The sequence below is a fragment of the Centruroides sculpturatus genome, unplaced genomic scaffold (assembly GCF_000671375.1).
Source record: "Centruroides sculpturatus isolate CEXI.00-Female unplaced genomic scaffold, Cexi_2.0 scaffold83, whole genome shotgun sequence".
NCBI classification, from domain to species: Eukaryota; Metazoa; Arthropoda; class Arachnida; order Scorpiones; family Buthidae; genus Centruroides; species Centruroides sculpturatus.
The window spans coordinates 755,575-783,257 of NW_019384393.1; the positions used below are offsets into that span (position 1 = coordinate 755,575).

Sequence of the window (27,683 nt, forward strand, 5' to 3'; positions counted from 1 at the left end):
TCAGGACTTGTTTGCCATGGCAAAATCCCTGATCATTCCAGTCTGTGCATTCTGTCATGCACTGGTTCAATCCACTCCCTATTTAGCATGTTCGCAGATATTCCTGTGTCCATTGTGTCATACGTTGCTGGATGGTACTCATGTCATGCCCAATATGCATGGCAACTGTGGGTATCAACAAGCCAAGGTCGTGCAGCTTCAGGATACAGTTTCATCTTCCTGCCATTAACTGGAGATATTCATCTCATTGTCATCTCTGAGGCATTTTCTACACTTCAAAAGTTCAGCTGCCACAAACTTTTGCTCAAGCTGGCTACTGGTCTTTATAACCTGAAATTGGGTACCACATGACCAGATGCATACACAAACTGAATCATTTGCATATCTTTGTCACCTCTACTAGTCCTGCAATTTGCAGATGGTTACATGCATTCCTTGTTGGTGTTGCAATTTCACTCTTGAGGAGTGTATTTCATTATATTATTATTTTTGACATTTCATTTTCATTTGAAAACTGTTCCAAATGTATCAAGCTTGGTGGTGATCTCTTGAGAAGGTTGAAGATGTTAGCTGTAGTGTCATTAATGTTTGTTTAATTGCTGATTTATGAAAAGGTCATTTTACGAATTTGCATTAGTGTTTAATTAGTTCCTTTAGTTCATCACTTGATTTCCCAAACCCTTTGATATATCCTTAATTTCTCCATATATTCTATGTTATATTCTTCTCTGATTTCTCTGAAGATTCTAGCTCTCTCCTACTCTATTTTTTTCCTTGATCCTGTCTGGCAAAGTGTTATAATTTTCCTTTGTCATCATCTTTGTGCTCTTTATCCAGTGCTCAGTGACTTTTTGCAAGTCTCCATATCTAGTTTTATCCCTACTTTGTCTTGTAATAAGGTTACCTCATATAGGTATTACTCTATCCCATTTTTCTTTTTTCTTTTATTTTCTTGAAAGCTCAAAAAAAGTATTATTCCTTTTGATAAGTATTCTTCTCTTGGTAACTGTCATCTTCTATAAGAGGTTACTTGCTAATTTTGTATGTAAGGTATTAGTACCAAGTTTTCTTTTTTTCTTGTCTTTTTTTTTTCTATTATTCTCTTGAACAACTTGTTAAACTTCTTGTTTATTTCATGCACTCTTAGAATTCTCTCAATAAAATTCAACTCTTCAAACTTACAGTAATACAGTGTTACATCAAGCACTGTATTAATTTCAGGCCTGAATGCTTTCTTCTTGTAATCAACTAGATTTTGACAGCACTTGGGTGTAAAGGGTTTGAAGGGGTTTTTCTGTATGGATTTGATATTTATACTATTTACATTAGCCATAAATCCATAAAACTGTCTTAATCTTAAACCAAATCTATTGTTGCTAAAACACTTCATAAATTCATTAACTCTTATCTTAAAATTTTTATATATAACTCTGTACTCCACTCTCATAACAATCCTTTACAAGTCCTGCTATCAGTAAGTTAATGGATACATCTTTCCTTGTCTACAGTGCCTCCCTCAGAATCTAAAATTTACATCCAAGAAGTTTTTAAAAGCTGACATGATTTGTTTGTGATTTGGAGAGACAAGATATGAATTCAAATGTTTAGTCTTTGAAACATTGTTGAGGAGAGAAAGCATAATGAATTCTAATGTTTGGTTTTACATATTTTAAGATAAATCAGTAAGATAAGAAGCACCTAGGATTTGGAATACAAGGCATTTAGCATTATTTTGATTCCAGCGGAAGGATAGATTGTGATATTTATAAAACATAATATTCAAAACTCTTTGAAACAAACAATTTGATCTGTTCTGAAAAATTTTAATGATTGTTATAATTTTGTCATTTGTACTGATGAATTGTTGATGCATTTAAATAATACTAAAAAAGTTTTAACAAATACTGTCATTTTTTATTATTTTGCATTGCTGTTTTAATTGTTTTGTTATGTTCCTAATGAAAAATGAAAAGGCTTCATTAATGGTAGCAATAACTGGAAGCAGGGGTTCCCATACATTGGGACACTTAGGATATATGCCTTTCTTTTTTGTCTGAGTTGGCCTTTTCTTAATTCCTAAAGGAACTCCAAATTCTGTTATCAACAAACAACAGAAAATTCATGATTTGTAGCCTATTCTCCAAATATAAAAGAAACTAATGAAGTATATTTGTCCATTGTCCCATGCAACTTTCTGGTATGTTGATCAAAATCACATTCTTTGTTTTCAAGGCCAAGTTAATTCCCAGTGCAACCAGAGCCATCTTTTGAGTGCACCAATCCAAGGTGAATCATAGTTTGAAGCTTTTTGCATAATATATGATGCTCTTTTATATCTTGTACTTATTCCTGTTTTTATAGTCTGTGAGCACTGCTGACTGGAAGTCAGGAAACGTTTTGCCTATGATGAAATTTGTTTTTGTTACTACTTGTCATACTAAGTCATTGGACAGATTTTTTATTAACAACTTACTTGGCAAGCATCATGATTATTGTATACAAACTTTGTTTTTTGCTTTTTTACACTTCAGCCTGTCTATTAATTTATCTTTTTAATCAAAATATTTAAATTTTGTTAATTAAAATTCAGCTGGAATTAATTATTGGACTGCAATTTGAAAAAACTGTAGACTTGTGAATTTCCACTATCATCCATTGTCTGTTTATCTTTCCTTAATCTCAAGAATGGAATTAGATAGATGAAAGACAAGATATGGATACCTTAGGAGCTGGAGGTTTCAATTAACTATATACAAGCTTTTGATCAAAGCCAGAAGATGTTATTTCAATTCAAAAATTTCCTCCTGAATGGATTTAGATACATAATCACCATGACTTCATTGTTAACAGGAAAAATATGGTGTACAGGCAAGACAAGACTAAACTTAAGTGCATTGTGACAAAAAATTGCAGCCTGTCATTGTGACGATATCACAGTATATTCCTGTTAAATATTGTCTCAAGATTCTTGTGAAATTCTATTATTTTAAATTTCAACTTAAGATTTTTCATTTGAAACTTGAAATATATTTTGTATAATTAGTGTTAAGTTTATATGATAGACTAGATCAGTTTAAGCAGTTTAAGGCAGGTGTAGTTCATGTAAGTCATGTAGATTTGATTTGATTTTGATTTGTATTTATTAAGTGCACCACTCAGAAGTGAGTACAGAAGACCCTCCTATAAAATGGGTTCATATAATGCGGATTCATATATAACGGCAAAAAAATTGCGACCGTATTCATATAAACACGCTAAAAGAAACTCATAAAATATGGTAAAACGTCATTGCCGACTCGTGTCACGACAGGATTGGTTGAATCTAGACCAATAGCAGATATTGCACAAACCATTGAGTTTAAACGAGCAACAGACCTATTAAAAACCATTTATTATTTAACGGCCATAAAAATTATATTTATATTAATGATGTAGCCAAAGTTCAGCAAATTTTTTGCAGAAAAATAATTTATCAGGAAACAAATGCCTGCCATTTAATGCGCTGCTCCGCGACGAAAACAAGCTTAAGCAAAGGCATCATCGAACGGTACACACTCGGTAAGTAATCCTACAATTTTTTGTTTATAGCATAGTTTATATGGATTATTTCCAAAAAATTATACGTTTTGGAAATGTTGAGTCAAATTAGTCTAGAATTGATTAATTTTATGGAAGAAAACCTTTCAAACAGCCGTAGTCTGTAAACTGCATACGTGCCGGACTATGGTTGGTTCATGTATTTAAGGACTCGTACAACATGAATTTCATAAAAAATGGAATGTATCTACCGTGTTATAGGGAGATTGACTGTATTACACTACACCAACAAGGACAAATGCAAGATAAGAAGTAACTGAAAAGAAAGAAAATAAAATGTACAATATGCATATATAAATCAATGAGGATTAGCTAACAGCTGGAATTCTTGATGGCTGCTGAATGCTTTTTTGTATTAATTATACAAAAAAGCATTCAGCAGCCATTAATTATACAAAAAGCATATATCAAAAATAATTTTTTTGATAATGATGAAATATCCATATAGTTCTTGCGTACAAGATTATGAGCTGAACAGGGCCAACACAATTCTGAAGATAAAACTTCCAGCTTTAACCTGAAGTGTTCATAGATATGAACAATCATAACTGATGTGCTCTACAGTTTCCTGCTTTACCAGTTGCTAAAGAGCAGAAGACAATGCAAGCCAAATTACTTACCACTAGATAGCTATTCATATTTCCATGACCAGTCAGAATTTGAGAAAGAGCAAAGGAGAAATTGTTAGTGTGAATTTTGAGGACATCATATATTGTAGGTTAGAATAACTTGGTGACAGTATCTTTGGTCTTGTAGATGCAACGGTGTAAAGGCATTGGAGTCATCTAGAGATTTATGCAATTTTTATCCAAAATATACTGTAGTTGTTTTTCAAAGCAACTTAATTAAATATATTTTAAGTATTTTAATGTGACAGCACCATTGCTTGCAGTCAATATTAATAATTTCAAGAATGCTGGCTATACATGCATGCATGTACTCAGTATGGCCCATATTGTTTGCAATTAAAGAATATAAATGAAAAGGACAAAGTGAGTGGATGCAATTGTTTAGGGTGTAATGTGTATCTCAGTTATATTTATGATTATAATTTGGGGAATTTTTTACTAGATTCCAGGAGAGTTCCATATGAACTACTGATGAATTCATCAGTAGTTCAAAAGATTCATCACTATATTTATAAATAAAACTATTTTTATTTAACTATGTCCACTATTTAAAATGATTTTAGTTTTAAGACGGAAGAAAACATTCATTTATAAGAGAATTAATGCTGGTTATAGGTAATTGCTTATTTATTTATTGGATTTTAGTTTTATTTCTTCCAGGTCAAAATTATGAATCATGATACCTTTTCAACGGCATAAACTTGTCTTTTGTATGTAATCATAAATTAAACTTTGTTATTTTTATTAAAAATTTGAAGATGGTTTTTTTAATCTTGAATTCAACATGATTTTTATTGTTTTAAATCTTTCAGAATTTTCTTTTAAAATAATTAAATATAATTATTTAATTTTTTTTATGCTAGTTTATGTATCTGACTTTTCTGATTTCAAAATCTTAGTAGTATAGATAAAATTCATATTGTTAATAGTTTATGCTTACATTCATACATTTAAATCTTGTTTTACAAAAATCATTGATTTATTATTAAGTGCATTTAGAAAGTTTATTTCTATAAATTCTGTATATAGATATGCATAATAATATATTTTTATTTTATCATACCATATTATATGTACAGAAATATAGTTTTTAAATAATGATAATATTTTGAACTTACAACATGTTATTTGAATTTATACTTGAATGTAATTGGATTTTAAAAGCATAACTTATTTTTAAAACTTGAAAATATTTAATTAATTCAAATATGGACTCATAAAATTTATAAAATCTGCTACTAAGAAGTGTACAGTAGATCCCCCTATAACATGGGTTCCTATAACGTAGATTCCTATAATGATGTTTCTTATAAATTATTAGAATGTGTACAAAAATTTCAAACAAGATTTTAGGAACTATTAATAACTAAGAAATATTTTAAACAAAAAATAAATTACATCAATTGCGTTACTAGTTAAACAGTATAATATTAGTAAAATTATTTTCCACTTAAACTAGACATTATTTTTAAATAAAAAAATTTTAATGTTATCAATATATTTAAGAACAGTAATAATGCAGTTTGTAGTTCTAAAATATTACTAGATTATCATTTCAAAAAATCTGCAATTTATAATTTGATTTCAGTTGTAAATCATTTGTATCTAAGGCTTCAATTCTTCTTGTTTCTTAATATTTAACACTATTTTCTTTAAGCTCTCACTGAAATCTGTATTTTTAGTGTTCTCTATATTAGGTAACTAGAATGAGCATCTCTAGTATTTGTACTACTTCCTAAAATAAACTATTCTGGCTTATTTTTTTTTCAAAGCATGGTAAAATGAAACTAGTTTGATCATAGTTTGAGAAAAGAAATAAACCAGGAAAATTTATTTTAGGTACATATAAAATAACAATTAGTCATAAATTTTCTGTTTATCTTATAATAATAGAAGTTTCAAACAACTATTGTATAATTGAAACTAAAATTGAGTGCTTACAGAAAAAAATCATATGAGTAAAAGTAAAGAGAAAGTTTAAAGAATGATTAAGAGAGAAATTGAATTTTAGCCTTTGGCCAATAAAGATGAGCTAGAAAAAGAAGTACTTAGAAGGCAAAGGAAAGCTAGACCTACAGGCCTTGAGAACAAAGGAAAAGAAATTTAATGGCAGAGGTTTGTGAGAGAAAGAGAGATTTCTAAACACTGTTGAAACTGAATTAAAAATTTTGAGTTTGAGTTAATGGTAGACTTCTAGTTTAGATAATTTGAAAGAAAAAAATAAGTAAAAAGAAATCAGGTTAAGAAAATGTATATCTTGTAAGACAATTGTCATTATTTGGTTTTGACTGAACAAGTGTTTTCAAACAGAAGAAAATGTTGTATTTCCACTCCAATTAATTTTTCCCACAAATCTGTCTTTTTCTTTTATTAAGTACAATTAGTTTATCTCTAATAGTTTTTATTTTATCAGAAATGTTTTCAAACTATCCTGATTTATCATCTATGAACTAGGATGGTTTGAATTTCTTAAGTCTTTTAAATGATTAGAGCATTAGCAAGTTATGCAAAAAATGAACTTAGATGAAAGAATTGATAAAAGAAAAACAAATTATAAGCTATAACAAAAGTTTAATCTGCTATTTTAATTAAAAAAAAAAAAGTGCTGATAAATTTAGAAACAGGAAATTATCAGTTTTAACTAGAAGAATGCATTAATTAATACTGATATTTTCAAAAATCTTCTTTTCTAAGATTTTACTTTCCTGGCTTTGTTATATATAACAGAGGGAAAGTAGGGCGATTGGTCAAAAACGACCCCACCCCAGAATTTTACATTTTTGGACTTGGGATCTTGAAATGTCAGGTATTTTTTTTCTCTCTGTATGTATGTGTGTCTGATTTTGTTCACCCTTTTCAAAGCTTAACACCCATGCTTTTTGTCAAATATTTCTGAAATTTTGCAGGGTGGTTTGCTTATTAAGTAGATTGATGCTATTAAATTTTGGTGGTTAAAGGTCAACGGGTGGGGAGGTACGTCATATCTCTAGTAGGGTCGAACTTAGTGACGATTTTATTCATTATTACTGTTTACAATTGTTTATAAAACCCATTCCTATCCTCAAAATTACACTTTTTGCCATTTCATAATAAGTAAAAATATAAAAANGCAAATTTCAAATGTCCGCTAGTGATGTGGTATTACAATATTTGGCTATATCTTGGCTACTTTAATATTATTTTTGTTAAATATTTGTGTGTTTTAGCTGGCATCAATGGCTCGACCATTGAAGGGAGGCCAATATTTAAATGAGACTTAATTTTCTAATTATGAGTGGTTGTTTGTTTCGTGAGCAATAAAAAAATTTAAAAATAATTTTTAACGATACAATAGCAACGATTATTATTTAAAAAAAAAAAAAATTGTTCGGCCAAACATCAATGAAAATTCAACGCGAAGTTGGTTAATAGCGATATACTAATAAACTAATTACATGGGATATACTAATATCCTAATATACTATACTATGGGAACATCTAGAGAATTTGCTTCTCCTTTTAAATACGATGCTAAATGATCGATTTCTTCGACTATCTCTTTTGCGGGAGATGGATTTTCGGGAGAAACCGATTTATAAAATGATTCCTGCTGATATTCCGGAGACAATGCAAAACTGTTGTCGGGAACTCTACCTCCGGGCGAGTCCGGAGTGGCCGCAAACTCCGACGCCTCTTTGGTCGGGCCATCGTTCTTCTCGGATTTAAAATTCAAAACTTCTAAATCGCTATCCAGTATCCACCATGCATCTAGAAAGCCAGTCGGGTCTTCTGGATGATCTAGACGTGATGATTGAAGACCCAGCTACCATTCTGGAAATCATGATGGGCGCCCCATCCGATATACTGGAAAGCGATTTAGAAGTTTTGAATTTTAAATCCGAGAAGAACGATGGCCCGACCAAAGAGGCGTCGGAGTTTGCGGCCACTCCGGACTCACCCGGAGGTAGAGTTCCCGACAACAGTTTTGCATTGTCTCCGGAATATCAGCAGGAATCATTTTATAAATCGGTTTCTCCCGAAAATCCATCTCCCGCAAAAGAGATAGTCGAAGAAATCGATCATTTAGCATCGTATTTAAAAGGAGAAGCAAATTCTCTAGATGTTCCCACTTTATCACCCAATTTTAACGATTCGCAGTTATCGCCCAGTGTATACTATACTAATAATGTATTTTTTTCCTTCTTTTCGGTTATCTGATTTTTCAGTTATCCGACCAACCTGAGTCCCCAATTGAGTCGGATAATCGATGCTCTACTGTATAGAGTTTTTACTATAAATAATTATAAAATTTTTTCTGAAAGAAAATCTTGCATATCTTGCCATTTTAATTTCCATAATTTCATGTGGATAATCTTTGAACTGTGTGTTTAATAGTCAATTTGAAAGCAGTCTTAGGCTATGCAATGATATGGACTAATTGATAATTTTAACTCAGTTATAAACTAGTCCAACAGCTTTTTCTTTGTCTTAACTTACCAACAATCTGAAAATACTTTGTGCATCACAGACATTCTTCATAGTTTAATATATGGTATATAAGATATGGTAGTTTAATGCTCCAATTTGTCTGCAAAGGACAGCCGAGAAGTACAATCTCTGAAGTAGAGAATGATATTTTGGTTGTTGATTGGAATCCTGGAATCAGCATAAGGAGATTAGGAATATAGTTGGATGTTGGTCATCTGACTGTCTGGAGGCTGTTGTGAGAACAATTAGCTATATGCATACCACTTGCAGCTTGGACAAACCATGTCACCAGACAATTATTCTTCATGAATACTGTTCTGCCAGCAGTTATTACAGCAGTGTAGTATTAATCCTAACCTCTCAGCTTTTGTAATACTGAAAGATGAGAAACTTTCACAAGAGATGGAATCCAGAATTTCCATAGCCAGTACATGTGGGCAGATGCAAATTGTAATGACAATTCAGTTTCATCATTAACAGAGATTCTCCATAGAGATCTGAGCCAACACTATTAGTGATTGCTTCTTGGGATGCCATGTACTGTACTTCTGAACAGGCTTACATGGGTAAACTAGAGGTTTCTTGAAAACCGCATGGTATAATTTCTTGAACAATATACCAATGATACTCCATCAAGGGCTGTACTTCATACATGGTGGCAGTCCTGCACCAGTGGCGAAGTGTAGTGGGGGTTGCAGGGGCCGCCCACCCTGGGCGGCAAAATTTCACAATAAATAATAATAATATCTTGTAAAAATTTGAACCATTTTATTTCATATTTTTGTCGCACCTACGATTCGGACTGACTGAAATGAGCACGAAATTTTTCATTACTTATTGTGATGAAACTGAACCATCACAATAATTTTAGTCTTTTAAATTGAGATACCTAAATAATTTTCCTCTACCCCAGGCGGCTGACACCCACGCTACACCACTGTCCTGCACATTTCAATTTTTGTTGCCACGGACAACTTAATGCTAGTTCCTGAGCAAGTAGAAGTGGACCAATTGATTGGTCAAATCATGCTCACCTGATTTAAATCCATTAAGTGGTTCTTTTTCTTAGGCATTTAAATTTTTTGTTATATTTGACTGCAGTAGATGATGCTAAAACACTCTGAGTGAAATATGTAGTGTGTGGATAGTAGTTTAAATTATGGATTTATTAATTGTCGTTTTTTGCATTTTTGTTTTTATTTTAGACTAGTTCATACACCTACTCTCAAATTGAAGGTGTGAAAGGTAATTATTTAAAATTTTTTAAACCCCCCTCACATATTTAAAGCAAATTTTATCAATTTTAGACCATTAGGAGCTTATATTCAATATTAGATTCTTTTTTATCATTATGGATGAATCTGTAATGAGAATTTATTAAAATTGTATCCAAAAGAATTAATGGAAATGGTTGTGTGCTATATGAATACTTTCATTACAAGTCATTTTTAGAAATCATTTAAATTTCTGTACTGAACTTAGGTATATCTTCTATATTATATTACTTTAAATATTAATCTTTACAATATTATTAAAATTTTGTTCTTTGACATGAACTCACTATTATAACATGTAAAAAAATTTGAGATGAAGTATTGCAATAATTTTATTATTATAATATGTGTTACAACCAATATGTGAACTTCCCATTTCCACCAGAGAGTGCATGAAAGGATATAAAAAGCCGGTTCAAACACATGCCCAGCACACTTTTTCACTGTTTGTGATTCCTTATACGGTGACTGCAATGATTTTGAACTCTGAACTTTTCGTTGGCAAAGAATGCCACATTGGTGAGCCAAACATGATCTGAATACATCTGGACATACATGCCATTGGACCCAATAATTTTTTTTCTCTTCGTAATAATAGACTTACAGGAGAATTTTTCACATCATAACCCAGCCGCCTTCATTAGACAGCTTTGAGAGGCAATAAGAACCCTGCATCCAGTAGCAATGACTGTGCATTCAAAATCTGCAGATTTTTCCACAAGGAACTTCCTACTTGTAGTCACATATTCATCAAGCATGACGGAATATGCAAGCCCCTCCAACCAACCTATGATGGACCATATGAAGTGATATCTAGGCAACGAATGATCTAAAAAGTCCAAATTGATGGAAAAACATCATCTATAAACATTGATCATCTGAAACCAGCCTTCATGTCAACTTTCAAAGACTAATCTGACCCAGATGACTTGGCTCCTTCAAATGCACCTTCATCTCATACTCCTGTCCTGCCAATTTCCACAGTGACATCTAGATCTACCATCACAGCCACACCTACAATCTACCCATTCAGAGCGACATGTCAAGTTCAACCTGCAATATTTCCAAATCCTCATACCTTGGGTACTTGGGGGGTGCTGTTGCAGCTGATTTGTGAACTTCCCATTGCCATCAAAGTACATGTAGAAGGATATAAAAAGCTGGTTCAAACATGTATCCAGCACCATTTTTACAGTTTGTGATTCCTCATACAGTGAACACAATGATTGTGAACTCTGAATATTTTGTTGGTGAACAATGCCATATATGTTTTCCTTCTCATGAGTTATTTTTTTTACTGCAGTGGTTGATGCAAAACAATCATTGTTAATAATTATTGTTTTTGAAATATTGGAACTTTATTATTGTTTATTATTTTATTAATAACAAGGCACCATATATATATATATATATATATATACCACATATCTTTAAAAACAAAATAAAAATGTTTTTGCTTATTAGCAGTAGACAAGTTCTGCTACTAAATAATAAAAATATGAAACATATCATTGGAAATTTGCAGCATTAAGTGAATGTTGTTATTTTATTCATTTTTGAATATATTAGAGATGGATAGTATGAGTACAGAGAAAAGCAAAAAACAATATACAGTACAACCATCAGTCTTGTAAGCAATACATCTAGTATATTGGTGTATCTGGTGTAACTTATTGATGTTGACAACATTATTATAAAAAAAATTTTATATACAGTTGAAAATGATGAATTTCAATACGTTTTCAAATGCAAAAAAATGGCACATAAAATTATCATCATATTTATATTAATCAATAATAGATCTGAGCCAACACTATTAGTGATTGCTTCTTGGGATGCCATGTACTGTACTTCTGAACAGGCTTACATGGGTAAACTAGAGGTTTCTTGAAAACCGCATGGTATAATTTCTTGAACAATATACCAATGATACTCCATCAAGGGCTGTACTTCATACATGGTGGCAGTCCTGCACCAGTGGCGAAGTGTAGTGGGGGTTGCAGGGGCCGCCCACCCTGGGCGGCAAAATTTCACAATAAATAATAATAATATCTTGTAAAAATTTGAACCATTTTATTTCATATTTTTGTCGCACCTACGATTCGGACTGACTGAAATGAGCACGAAATTTTTCATTACTTATTGTGATGAAACTGAACCATCACAATAATTTTAGTCTTTTAAATTGAGATACCTAAATAATTTTCCTCTACCCCAGGCGGCTGACACCCACGCTACACCACTGTCCTGCACATTTCAATTTTTGTTGCCACGGACAACTTAATGCTAGTTCCTGAGCAAGTAGAAGTGGACCAATTGATTGGTCAAATCATGCTCACCTGATTTAAATCCATTAAGTGGTTCTTTTTCTTAGGCATTTAAATTTTTTGTTATATTTGACTGCAGTAGATGATGCTAAAACACTCTGAGTGAAATATGTAGTGTGTGGATAGTAGTTTAAATTATGGATTTATTAATTGTCGTTTTTTGCATTTTTGTTTTTATTTTAGACTAGTTCATACACCTACTCTCAAATTGAAGGTGTGAAAGGTAATTATTTAAAATTTTTTAAACCCCCCTCACATATTTAAAGCAAATTTTATCAATTTTAGACCATTAGGAGCTTATATTCAATATTAGATTCTTTTTTATCATTATGGATGAATCTGTAATGAGAATTTATTAAAATTGTATCCAAAAGAATTAATGGAAATGGTTGTGTGCTATATGAATACTTTCATTACAAGTCATTTTTAGAAATCATTTAAATTTCTGTACTGAACTTAGGTATATCTTCTATATTATATTACTTTAAATATTAATCTTTACAATATTATTAAAATTTTGTTCTTTGACATGAACTCACTATTATAACATGTAAAAAAATTTGAGATGAAGTATTGCAATAATTTTATTATTATAATATGTGTTACAACCAATATGTGAACTTCCCATTTCCACCAGAGAGTGCATGAAAGGATATAAAAAGCCGGTTCAAACACATGCCCAGCACACTTTTTCACTGTTTGTGATTCCTTATACGGTGACTGCAATGATTTTGAACTCTGAACTTTTCGTTGGCAAAGAATGCCACATTGGTGAGCCAAACATGATCTGAATACATCTGGACATACATGCCATTGGACCCAATAATTTTTTTTCTCTTCGTAATAATAGACTTACAGGAGAATTTTTCACATCATAACCCAGCCGCCTTCATTAGACAGCTTTGAGAGGCAATAAGAACCCTGCATCCAGTAGCAATGACTGTGCATTCAAAATCTGCAGATTTTTCCACAAGGAACTTCCTACTTGTAGTCACATATTCATCAAGCATGACGGAATACGCAAACCTATGATGGACCATATGAAGTGATATCTAGGCAACGAATGATCTAAAAAGTCCAAATTGATGGAAAAACATCATCTATAAACATTGATCATCTGAAACCAGCCTTCATGTCAACTTTCAAAGACTAATCTGACCCAGATGACTTGGCTCCTTCAAATGCACCTTCATCTCATACTCCTGTCCTGCCAATTTCCACAGTGACATCTAGATCTACCATCACAGCCACACCTACAATCTACCCATTCAGAGCGACATGTCAAGTTCAACCTGCAATATTTCCAAATCCTCATACCTTGGGTACTTGGGGGGTGCTGTTGCAGCTGATTTGTGAACTTCCCATTGCCATCAAAGTACATGTAGAAGGATATAAAAAGCTGGTTCAAACATGTATCCAGCACCATTTTTACAGTTTGTGATTCCTCATACAGTGAACACAATGATTGTGAACTCTGAATATTTTGTTGGTGAACAATGCCATATATGTTTTCCTTCTCATGAGTTATTTTTTTTACTGCAGTGGTTGATGCAAAACAATCATTGTTAATAATTATTGTTTTTGAAATATTGGAACTTTATTATTGTTTATTATTTTATTAATAACAAGGCACCATATATATATATATATATACCACATATCTTTAAAAACAAAATAAAAATGTTTTTGCTTATTAGCAGTAGACAAGTTCTGCTACTAAATAATAAAAATATGAAACATATCATTGGAAATTTGCAGCATTAAGTGAATGTTGTTATTTTATTCATTTTTGAATATATTAGAGATGGATAGTATGAGTACAGAGNACGCTACACAAAAGCCTGGGAACATTACAATTGAGTAGAAATACATACATCACACTACAGAAGGCCACTATATTGAATACATGCCATATTGTTAGGAAATTCCTTAATACTGACACTGACACTGACACACACATTTAATTTTAGTTTTGTTTTGGTTGCTATGCCTTGACTCTGGTCCGGCATAGTACACAGCCACCGGTGTGTACCGAGTATAACCCACTAAACCCAACACATAATAATAATAATAATTTTTTTTTGTTTCAGGTGAAATATTAGCAAAAAATACAACTGTATATTACTTATTTAAAATTTGAAACAAAAAAACTGTTTGCTTTCGTTTTTTTAAAGGAAGATTTATTAAAATTTAAAATTTTTAGGTTGTTAATGACTTCATCATTAGAAAATTTTTAAATGTTGGAAAATTCTTGTTTTATAGTAATTATTTTAATATTTAAATTAAAATTGATAAAATTTTCTACTTTTATAATTCTTGATTTTTTTTAAAGCCTAGATGTATTTTATTAAATTTATTTAATTAGTCTTAAGTTTACAATAATAATTGAAATTTTTTTTATTAAACATAATTTTATAAGCTATGAATTTTATTTTTTGCATAAGGAATTAAATCTATCAACCATATTTAGAATCTGAAATAAATATAGTTGTTGTCCTTATCTTTATTGTTTATATTACATTATATAATATTATAATTAAATATAATTGTAGTTCCAGTATCATTATAATTAAACAAAACAAAAATTTAAAATAAAAATATTTTTAAAATTTGAAATTAGACATTTTTTGAAAAATATCTGGTTTTTTTGAAGATTGTTTAATAAGTAATAATACAATAAAAATGCATCTTTCAGTATCTTACCATATTGCTATGCTTACTGTTGCAATAGCATAATAAGTAATTAAAATGATTGATTGTAACTGTCTGATTTTAGTTAATCCATAACAAAATGACAAATGAGTCTGAGTGAGAAGACAAAAGTAATATTTCAAGTGAGAATATTTTATGATGCTAATTTAGTGATAACTTAATCATACTTCTAATACTGCTAGTAGAATTAACCATTATCTATGGTTGGTTTTTAATCTTCATTTATGTTAAACTATGTCAGTCTGACTGTATAGAAAATATAATCATAATAAGATAAAATTTGAATATCGAATTATTATTGATACATAAGTGATGATATGATGTTTATGTAATGCAGTACTGTATTTATTATTAAAGTGCCTAGAGTGATTGTTAGCATATACTTCATTTAATACATATATTTGAATATTAAAATCTTTATGCTAAATGTGAACGAAGTCTGGTTTTGAGCAACTTTCAAACTCTTAAAATTTATTACATACTATGAGGATGACGAGTATGAATCATTTTATGTTTACGTGTTACTCGTGTCACGTACGACGATAGCTGACGTATCCATTAAATTTTTATCGCTCTTTAATTATTTGTTTAAAAAGGAAGAATTCTCATTTATTTTGTGATACAATAATGTAACTTTAAAAAATATTTAACCAGCTTTAATTATCTTTGTAATTAAAGTAAAGTTATAGAATTATATAAAAGTTTAATATAAAATAGTTAGGTATATCGACATGACGTGACATAATGCTATGTAATGCTGATACATTTGTAAAAAGTTTGTATTATAAGAGTGTGTGTACACACACACACACACATTATCTTACGATTTATATATTGTTTTCCTCTCCAAGAAATATTTTTCTTATCAGTTGGAAGTGCTTCACAACTCTATCAATTTTGTTAATAAAATGTCATTTGCGATTTTGGTATGATTTGTATGCGTAGCTCTCGTTCAAATTTACAATGACCGATGATTTATTGCTATGATATTAAAGGAAATATGTTTTAAACGTGATGAAATTTAGATACGTGGTAGTCTTTAATGTGCGTATTTCTATTATTCAAAAATACACGATCCGAGAGGACTGTAATGCGAAGCTTTAGAAATAACATACTTTGTAAAATAATTAAATATTGTGTCATATATATATATAATATAAAATTATTATTATTTAATATGTATAAAATTGGTGATTTCAAAATGAAACTATATATTCAAGTAAAACTTATATAAGTATACATTAAGATTAAAAAAAAACGAAAAATATACTAAACAATATTTTTAAAACATCATTTAAAATATATTGTTTAAAAATCTTTTTTAAATATAAAAAATGAACATTGTGATATATTTTACATTTTACAAATATTTCAGTTTATGAGTTTTATAATTGCTATATATATTCTGTCTGCTCTTAATTTATCTATATTCCGTGAACTGCGTTCCTACAGTAGGTAGATTATAGTAGTATTCCCGAATAGAATAATTCGTCATTAAAAAATAAATAATAAGACGAGCTTCATATTTTATTTTGGAAATGTAGTGTTATACGAAATCAAACACTTCCGATATAGCCATCACATAGCAGTCGATGGTCAATACACCGTACTGGACAATGCACCGTAATTATTTGGGAGGGAGTTTTTACCCCCATCTCGAGTTTCCGGGAAGTAATTAAATTGGCAGAAATTTCTAGTGGCACAACTATTGTGCAATCGTTGAGTCGCAAACTCTGAAAATAATACTGGTGTGTTGTGCAGATACCATTCCAGTTATTAAATCTTACCGCCTCTTCTTATGCTGGTAGAATGATGTTCACGAATTTTATCCCCCTTTTGCGGTTGCTGCTTAAGGATTTCCCATCAGGATTAGACAGTACTGTGGAAGTTGCCGAGGTGGCAGTGTATCCTCTTATTTTCAGTTAATCCGTAGTGTAGATGCCAAAGGTTCTTGACCGAGATAAAAAAAAAAAAGAAAAAAATCATTCCTTTATCTGCAACATAACTTTTTTTGCAAAATTTTTCCTAAGAGCTTTATTAGTTTCTCTGGAATTTCAATATATTTAAATTGATATAATACAATATAGTTCATATTGTTTCCACTTTTCTTTGCTAAATTTTATAAATCATCTGAAACATTATTAATAATCTTTATTTATTGTTAAAGAGGAAAACCCGTCTTTAGTATTGTTGTTGATAATTTTAATTTAAATAGCATTGTGTGAAACGATAAATTGCTTTCTGATAATTCTTATTTATTTTTCTATTGTAGTTTTAATAATGTTGCAAAAATTTGTAGATACTGTATACTAAAATAGTTAATGAAGAAATTTATATTAATTGTTCCAATATTTCTAAATTTATATTTGTTTTGAATAAATTTTCGTCACAAGACTTTTACATAATTAGTTTAGATGTATTTTGTACGTAATAACACTTTTTCGCAATTGCAATTACTGATTAAGTAATTGCAGATATCAGTTTAATTTATTTAAAATTCAACATTTAATTTTATAATAAAATTATACACTATAATTTACTGTCTTATATAAAATATCCATTAATTAAATTCTATATTAATTATTAATTCTTGTACGATAATTATATTAAGAAACAGGATGTCTGTATAAATAGACATATTTTTCTCGGTCTCATTATAATTTTCAGTCTTTAATAATTAAGAAATTATTAGAACTCACTGAGAATTATTTTTCCGTCTCATCGAAGATAGTTTTTAATAAGAGCGTCAATCGTTCAAATCTTCGTCACGTGATTTCGAATGCTCGTTATTTTTCTCCCCCTTCCAAAAAAGAGTACTTAAAACGTATTTATGTTTTGCTGCATGAGACTTACTAGTCTCAGAGGCCTCATTACTGTCAACAGTTTGCTGCTAATAATGAATTTACGTTAAAAATGTCGTAAGGTTCACCTAAAAAGATGAAATATTGATAGAGATCGCGTCCTACAACTCCCTTTACGAATTACGGGTTATGATTATGGTTTACTCATTTATTAATCCGTTGTGAATCAGTATCATCCATAGTCCGTCACTTTCCGACTGTAGTTTTCTTAATGATGACCAATGTATTATTGCGAATAATGACGTAATGGGTTTTTGGATACATTCTATGATCTATCCTAAAAGAGCTTTTTAGATGAGATTCGTTATCGGATTGTTTATCTAGTTAGAATCACCGTTGTGTGACTGATAGCTTAGGAAGTACTCGTGTTATCCTCCCACGCTACGTATTTAAACATTTCCGCTAAACTAAATGTAGTTAATTTTCCCACGTATTGTAAATAGGTTTGCTATACATAATAGTGTACTTGTTATTAATAATTAAACGAAAATATTAATAATAATAAATGGGATTGTTAAATAAAAGTTTATGAAAGCAGCTATAGTATTGTTTATGATCCATCATAATTTGCATCTGAAAATTAATTTATTGTGTTCCACTAAAGGAATAAGGATTGAAAATACTAAGGAAAGCTCTTAAAGTTTTTATGTAACTGTATGAAATTTATTTGGAAATTTGGAGAAATTATTTGAAGTTAAAAGGTTGCTGTGTATTTTTTAAAATAAATTATTTTTTGTAAAAAGTGAAACGTTTCATTTTTTTAAATTTCAAATATGAATGATGTTTTTAAATGTTTAGGATGAACAAATTATTATTATTGTTATTATTATTAATTTAAATGTGTTTTTATAGTGGATTATATTTAACGAAAACTTTCATAATCCTTAGCCTGTTAAAAATATGTTTATAGGGCCTAATAATTTTTAAAATTTTACAAAATTTTAATTGCACAATATATAAATCAAATAAAATGATTTAAATATCATATAATTACATTGTCTAATAATTAAATGTTATTTTAATAAATATTGATACAATTTTATAGCCATTGATATGTTATTTGAATATGGTCTAAATGTTGCATATTTCAGGTATGCTTGACTACGAATGTGGTCGTTCAGCGTATGCGTGAGTAGAAAACAAGATCTTCATCCATATCACCCATGGAAAATCATCATGATCCAGATTGAATTCAAATTCGGACTCTTTATGACAGCGTGATATAGTGCCTTATCTATCCAACCGATTGATATCGTCGAAAGTCCTAAATGTAGGTCCATTGCTTAGGTATTTATATTTCTAAGTTTCAAGTTAATATAAACGAAACTTGTTATGAATCTATGTAGTTGATGCTCGTCGATACATGACGAAATTTTAAAACGCAATTTGAACTGTTGCAAAAAATCTGTATGGCTTATAATGCGAAAATTAAAACTAAAAATTAAAATACAGCTATATCGTTTTCTTCTTTAAGTGTGATTAGTCATTTTATTGCTAAATATCCAGATCATCCAACAAAGTAATATTTAGATAGTTTTTGATTTATAATAATGAAAATATGAATGCGCACCTGATGAAGAGATCTGTCATCGGTAAATTATTTTTATAGTTGTTTAGTAATATTACATTAATGATAAGTTATTGTTTTGCCAGGTTTTCTATTGTATTGATATAATCAAAACTTTTTACAAGTGTAAATTTAAAAATTTTTTAAATTCATAAGTTGCTGTAACTAATAAAAAATCTGCATCAAGTTGTAATCCACATATGCATTAGTTTTAGTCATTAGAGTTATTGCATTCTTATTATTATTAGTCAAATTGTGATTATACTTTTTAAATATTTTGTTACAAACTTTAATTTTAGAGTCGTATTTATATGTGATTTTATGTTATAAAATAGAATAATAGAAAAATGATTTTCTTAAGTATTCTTTTCAGTTTAAAAGATAATTTAAATTTAATTAACGATGACTAGATTATAAAGAATGATTGAATTTAAGTATAGATTAAATTTTCTTTTATTTTATAGAATCGTATAGATCACGCGTATGGACAAATGTAGCGCAAAAGCTTAAAAATGATCTATTATTCATACGGAGGAAAAAGTGTTTCGTGAGTAGAAAAATTACTAATCAACTCATTTTTACTGAGAAATAATCTTTGGATAAAACTCAATTTTTATTATAAGCCATTACAGATAGGTATGTAAGAAGGAAAATGCGTGAATAAGAACAATTCCATAAAAAAGTATCCTAAAGAGAACTAAAATAAAATTTAACGTCATTTCACGTATAGATATTTAATACAATTAACTTACAATAAGCGATATTTTATGTTTTTCTCTGGGGCACTTTTCACCTATCGGTGATAGAAAGCTGTCGCACTTATCTCTCATTTAAGGATCTGGCAAAGGGTTGGCAAGTTTATAAACGTCTCTCCTGCCTTGTAATCGGTCTACGTGGCACTCATTTTAAACTAACGGTCCATTGGGCAAAGGTAATTATTGTCACTGCTTGTCTAATTCAGTTTTCAGTCTTGCTTTAGGTGATAGTAACTGACATGTCACCTTAATTGTAAGTAGACTGGTCGGATGGGTGCTGAGTACAAATTAGTTAAGGAATTTATTTCTACTCTAACGCTGTAACATTGATTAGAAAGGTTTTTTCTGAGGTGATTAAATGATGTTAAATCTTCTAATGACTATTGTATTGAAAAGAAGCTATCTTTAAGGAACTTGCCTTGATTGGATAATAGCATTTAGATATTTTCTTATCTTGTTGTAATACTTTTATGAATGCAAATAATTTATCGAAAAATTAATCGTATTAAGAGCATTACGATTCTCGTTTTTATAAATAAAATGTGCAGTTAATGATAGAAATTCTTATCGATTATTTAATTAGTCGAATAAATTTGACAATTAAGTCTCTGTAATGTTCCATTCTCGAGAATTTATTGAGTCATCCTGTTGATTGAACTACATTTTTTAATGTAAACTAAACGAAAGAAATTATTCAACAGGTGGGAATCTTGATCGCCATAAGCTTTAATAACTAATATAATTTTTCTTTCTTAATAACTTTTGCAAATTTAATCCGACTGACGATAAAAATAAAATCTCTGAATAAACTATGTGTAGGTCATCGCACTTTTGATCTCTGGTTAGGTGAGACTTCATTAGATTATTTTTCCAAAATGACATTTCAGATTAATTTTATTTCAGTAAATTTCACAATTATTTTTTGCAAATTTTATTTTGTTTAATCAGTTTTTTTCTATATTAACAATAAATTAATCATTTTTATGTTTTTAACTAGTCTAGTCATGTTTTTTATTGTGAATTTTAATACATAATTAATGTATTATAAATTTTCAATCCAAAAATAAGTTTAGAATAAATTATTCGAAAAGTTATTTAAGACCATCTACTTTATTGGATAATCTCACAGTTTATCCGAAATTTTGAAGTAGATTGAAGATCAGTCGCTCGAAAATGAAATATTAGCTATTACAAGGTAATTTAAATGTAAAAACTGTTATTTTTTTCAAGATATTTTAGCATTGGTAATTTCCGAAAACTTATTGGAAATCTCGAAAATTATTAGAGATATTTGGATTATCTCTGTTTTTAAGCTCTTAGAAATCTTAAAATTCTAAGATTAACGAATCGTTCTCGAACCTAAGCATTTACGGGAGAAAAATTTGAGAATTCTTACATGTATAAAATGTGAAATTTTCTTAATTTATGCATTAATGCGTACAAATAATTACAGTTTGTATCAAATTTCGAATTTTTAGTTTAAACGGAAATACTGAATAAGTTTGGTAATTAAGTAATATGTAAACACTTAAAGTTGATAAATTTTTAATAAATTGTTTATAATCTTAACTGATGTCTTATGTGAAAATAATAATGAATAAGCAAAAATAATAATTTTATTTATCTAAATTACAAATAATGCTGAATGTGAATTTCTGATATTTTTGTTATAAATTGAACCGAAAAAGCTGAGATTCAAATCGTTGAAATCAGCCGTTTTCTCAAGTCATTTTTGCCTTAATATTTTAACACATTAATTTAAGGAAGATTTAAGGTGTGTATAACAAAATCAGATTTATTTTTTATGCTAATTAATTAATTGTATATAAAAATATGTACTGTAAGATTAATAAAATGATTCTGAATTTAGTCAAGATATAATGAAGTATAATTGTTCGTAAAATATTAATGCTAATTTAAAAATTTGATTTAAATAAATCATACGATTTATTTATGTTCTGAAGCTTAATTTTTTATTCTATTCATTTTGTTTCTTGATAGATATTAAAATTTTAGCAAAATTGAATAAATATAGCGAATAGGCGCAATTATGTTTTCTTTATTGAAACTATATTTTAAAATTAACAAGAAATATAACGGTATTTAAGGTACAGTACAGAACCCTAAGTTCCATTTGTAAAACACATTAAGGGATAAATATAATTAAGTATAAAATAATTTTACTCATTAATTTTTAAATTAATTTCTATTCTATTTGCTAAAATCATAGTTTTTTCAGTTATAATGAATTTTTATTGTTAAAAAATAATATAAGTAGTTCTTTATTGGAGTAGCAATAATAATAAATGTTTAAAATATGTATTGTGTATAAGCTATATTAATGCAGTTGGAATAGAACAGATCTCCGTGTCAACGCCTTTTTTTTCTTAGGTATCACAAAGTATCACATTAACTGTGCAAACAACTAATCAAAGAACAATTTTGTGTACTTTGTGAAAGAGGAACTTTCGAATAATTTCTGTTTTTCTACTGTCCTCTGGGAAAACGTCAAAGGGAAAAAAATCATCATTGAAAGAAGGCGAGACTGTTTAGCACCTGAATTATCGAATCTTGAAAATTCTATGATGTTTTTTCTCTCTTAAATTTCTGTATAAAAAAATTGAAAAATATTTGTTATTGAAAGTGATTTCTCTCAGGTTAATCATTCTTGCAACCATTTTGAAAATTAATTTATAAGAAATTTAACATTTTTGAGATTGATATAAACTCCCTTTGAATAACTCTCAGGATCATTATACCAAACGTGTATCATACCGTATATTTTATTCAAAATATACCTTATTTTAAAATTTAATCATAACGCAATTTGTAAATTGGTAGCATGAAATACAAAGTTTTAATTGAACGTTCGTAATGTCTAATTTTCGGTAAACGAAATCGAAAAACAAATTATTCTTGTCTGTTTTGAATAATCACTAACTAACTGGTTAATCTTATAAATTACAGACCTTCAGAATAGCATATGCCTATAATTATTTCCGAACAAGTACTAAGACTAATAGTAGTCAAATATTATGCTTTATTTACTTTATTATATATTCTGTTGATTAATCAAAATTAATTCGCCGTTTGGATAATCTGCAGATATTTAAACATAGATATTTTCTAATTAAAGCAATATCCAGAATGGTTTAAAAATTTAATAATTAAAATTCGGGGTTTAATGTTGACCGGTTTCTTTTTCAATTTAATGAAAACATAATTATTGTTACTGTTGAATTTAGACAGTATTTCGTTGTTCGTTTTGTGTATGAAATCGTCATCAACGTTTTGGAAAATGAAACTTTTTCTAAGAACGAAATTCGATTGATGATGGGTCCGATGCTATGTGTTTATAGCACGTGTCACTTTATCCACTATGAGTCATAGCTCCGTAACAGCTAATGATCGTTAACTGCCGTGAGGTGTGACTGGTGGACAGGGTGGAGCCGATCCGACAGTCACGCCAAATATCACACACCTGTAATAGATAAATGTTTGGTACATCTCTAGCTCTATTTCATGGTTGACCACATCGGTTTCGTTAGATACGTATTCGCAGGTTAGAGTCAACAGATTTTTCAAATTAACAAATCAATCGGTGGTTTAATATTTTTTATTGAATTGCTGTAGATGTGAGAAAAACAAATATAGTTCCGGTCTCCATTTTCCGCTATATATTCGCAGTAAATGAGCAGGCACAAAACTAACAATTAAACCAGTTTCGTCTTCGCAAACAAGGTGGCATGTAATTTTATCCGCTGACTGCACATCCTGCTCTGACGGACTAACCAGTCATTAGTGAAATAATATATCCAACCGACACACATACACAACACACACACACCGAAGAGAAAATGTGCGATCCAATTGCATGTTTTCAAAAAATACAGATAAGTTTTAATTGTTATTTATTGCGTAGTTCTGACCGGGACGAAATCGTGGCCACCCCTCGTATCCTCTCCGTTCACCTTGCCTAACAGACAGTAATTAAGCGAACTGTGCTAGGGGTCTAGTACCATGTAACCTGTAATTAAGTCAACATCGAGAAGTAATGAACGCCTTTTTTTTTTTCTTGGTTCCGTTCCTCTCCCTATTTCGTCCGCAGGTTTGTATGTGAGTGAATGATCCTCACCCAACATTGCCGGACGTGACTAGTCCAACGCTAAAACTAGCAATTATAAACTAGGAGAGAGAGAAAAACTTCCCAGAACTGGCGATTCTCAAATCACACCGGATGACTGTGAGACAAAGAAAATTACTACCACTTCATACCTGCCTGTCGACTTTACATTGCTGTAATTACTGTGTATCCTAGACACCCCCTTACCTGAAAGTGTATAATGTGAATAGAGTTGACGAAATTCAACTTACTTATCTTTCATCGTCAATAGCGATGTTTTTCCCCTCGTTGAAACATAAATGATGAACAGATATTTTGTGTACGATAATTATTAAAGAATAGTGATTTATGTACTGTACAGTACACTTATAATAAATTTATTTAGATTGGATATCTAAGCTACGCAGCACACAATTCTTAAATAAATTATAGTGATAGATAGAAGTGATCAATTGTGACTTGTTGTTGCTTTTTCTCTAGTAATATTTATGCACAGACTGTTTTATAATAATTGTTTATTATTTTCTATTAAGCGTAAGATTATTTTAAAGAGTTTTGTACTTTAAATTTTTAATAATGTAACAACTTATAATAAGAAAATATTAATATATAAAATGAAATAACCTGGTGACACNGTTGTCCATTTTGTCCATGATATATTTTATATTGAATTTTTTAACTTATTTAGTTCTATGAAAAGTTTTTAAATTAAGTTTTGTATCTGTTTCATCTAAAATTTGTTTTATTTTATATCTGTTTAGAAGAAGGATCTTTTTACCCAAAAATGTGTAGGGATTTTTATTGAATGAACTTAGCTACAGATTATATTGTCTTATATTTGAAATCATCGTTGTTTAGTTTATAATTGTACCTGAGATTATTTATGACTCTGTGCTTATATTTTGGAGTTACAACAATTAAGGATATAAAGACAATTCTTACATATTTTTTCTGCTGTGAGTTTTTTATATAGTTTATAAAACTCACACAGTAGAATATAATATAGCCTATATGAGCATTTTCTTGAAATGTGGATTTGATATTTTAAGTTTCAAAAATTTATAGTTATTAAAAATTTATATTAATATTTTCATCTAATGTTTTTATCTTAGCTATAAAGATAAAATTTTATTTTAACTTTTGCATACTAAATTTTGGAATTTTATTGTAATAAGTATTGTTATAAAATGTTTATTCTGCTTTGATAAGAGTCATAAATTTGAATGGATATTGCTGAGGAAGATGCCAGGATGCAAGAAGTACAGAATAGCTTGTGAATTTAAGAAATATTACATGAATAATTGAATTCCATCTATTTTTATTGAATTAATGGATGCTAATAAAGTTAATAATAACCAAACACTTGGAATAATGGAATGAAGAAAAAATTGATGTAGTTGACCGATGAGTCAAAGCATTTAGTTAAATGCAAAAAAGGAGTTTTGATTCCAAGATTTTAATAATTTGATAGCATTAGTCCTTTATTTACCAGAAATTACAGCTTCTATAGAAAGAATATTTTCACTCATGAATTCCCACTGGTCAAGAAAGGTTGAGATTAAATATTTAAGCCATGCTAATTATAAAGCAAAGTTGTGACTTATGTTGAGGTAAGTTTTATGATAAAGTTGTGAGTAGCCAGAAGTTATTAAGAAAATAAGTTCATCTGAAAAATAGTGATCTGGATAATCCTTCTACATGATTCTAATATTTGAAATCATATTGTAATAAAAATAACATTTTTTGTTATTAGATTTTTGAATGTAAAATCTTTAGAAAAAGTTATATACGATTATTCTTTCTTATGTCATCAAATCAATATCATTAATAATGTAATAACAAATTATTAATAATGCACATTTATATTTCTTGACAAACTTTAATAAGAGAGAACCTACATTTATCAGTTATGGCTCCCATACTCCCCTTTTGAATCAAGAAATTATGATTAGTCTGCTGAAAAAGTAGTAACGATCGAATATGATATTTCGAAAATAATAAAAATTTCGAAATTTTTAATTACAAAAAAGCTCCATTATTATTCGATTGGAGAAAATAAATCGTTTATGACGTTATCTTGATGGATTCCAGTGGGAAGAAGAATTATTATTTAAAGAATTTTATTCTTTAATGTTTTGGCATCAATATTTGTGTACACATCAGCATTTACAGTAAGGATCGTTACATTTAATCGTGTTAATTCTCTTTGATCAAGCATTTAATGTTCCTCATCTAAATTGTTATATGATTTATTATATTTATCATATATAAGCAAGGACGTCACTTATTATTGTTATTCTCGAAAAGACTAAATTATTGAAAGATTTTAAAATTTTATTTGAATTAATTTTGTATATACATACAGAAAATGAAAGTTATTTTATGGAATATTTAAAATAATTGCATGTTTTTAGTATTCCGTCATATATTATTATAAGTATTTAATTGTATATTGAGAAATTGAGAGGTTGTAAATAATAGAGTATATGACAGCGGCCAAGTATCTATCATTATAAGGTATAAAAAGTATTTAGTTAATAGTAATTGACTGTTGTTTTAAGGAAAGTTGTTGTTGTTTTTTTTTTTTACTTCATGATTGTTCTCTTTTTTATTATCTGTAGTTTATTATATTTTTTTTTTTATCTAAGATTCAAAATTTCAATTTTAAATATATTTAAATATATTTTCTTGCACTTTTCATTTAAATAATATATATTTGTATATCAAGTGACCTCTAAGTGTATATAAAAGCAAAAATATTTTATTTTGTTATATTATAAAAAATTTTATGATATAACAAAATAATTTTGCTATATTAATTTATGAAAGTAGATAAGTCTTTCCCTCTGTAACATACATTTGTATATTTATATATGTTATTCCGTAAAGTTGTACGTAATTCGTTTTAAATTTATAGTCTGTTAGTTGCTGAAATTACTCTGAATATTTAATAATACAGGAATATATATATATATATATATATTTATGCATCGGTACTTTGGATTTTATTGTTGTATTTTAGTTTTATGTAGATAAAGGAAATAAATGAGAATACCAAACGTTCGTCTTATCTAAATAAATCGAGAATTAAACTAACTAATCGTTCTTGTGATTAATGACCATTCTTACCCAGGTGATAGGAAAAAAAACTTTATTTCTAGGCAGACTTGATAATTAATTAATTTTTTTACACGCGTTAAAGGACAATTTAATTAATAGATTAACTAGTTGGATCAAAATTACGTAATAGTATTATACAAAATTATATTTTAATGGCTAATTAGTTACAGTTAATACTTCTTTTGTGTGAATGTCTTTTTTCTTTAACTTTAACTGGTGTTAGACGTAATTTTTTTCAATTTATTAATGGT

At 29.1% G+C, this 27,683-nt stretch overlaps 1 protein-coding gene across 8 annotated transcripts in view; it reads left to right on the forward strand.

The window, feature by feature from the left end:
• Positions 1-15,068: 15,068 nt before the first annotated feature.
• The window catches only part of LOC111618297 (thiamine-triphosphatase-like), a 49,610-nt gene continuing 36,995 nt past the window's right edge, over positions 15,069-27,683 (forward strand). For 5 of the 8 annotated variants that reach the window (XR_002755551.1, XR_002755550.1, XM_023359793.1 and 2 more), the window contains exons 1-3: positions 15,069-15,128; positions 18,959-19,137; positions 19,899-19,981. The gene's annotated coding sequence lies outside the window, so the exon portion shown is untranslated. Of the gene's footprint in view, positions 15,129-18,958; positions 19,155-19,898; positions 19,982-21,266; positions 21,964-27,683 lie in introns of those variants that run through there. The other 3 variants (XM_023359794.1, XM_023359792.1, XM_023359797.1) reach the window with 3 other exon arrangements.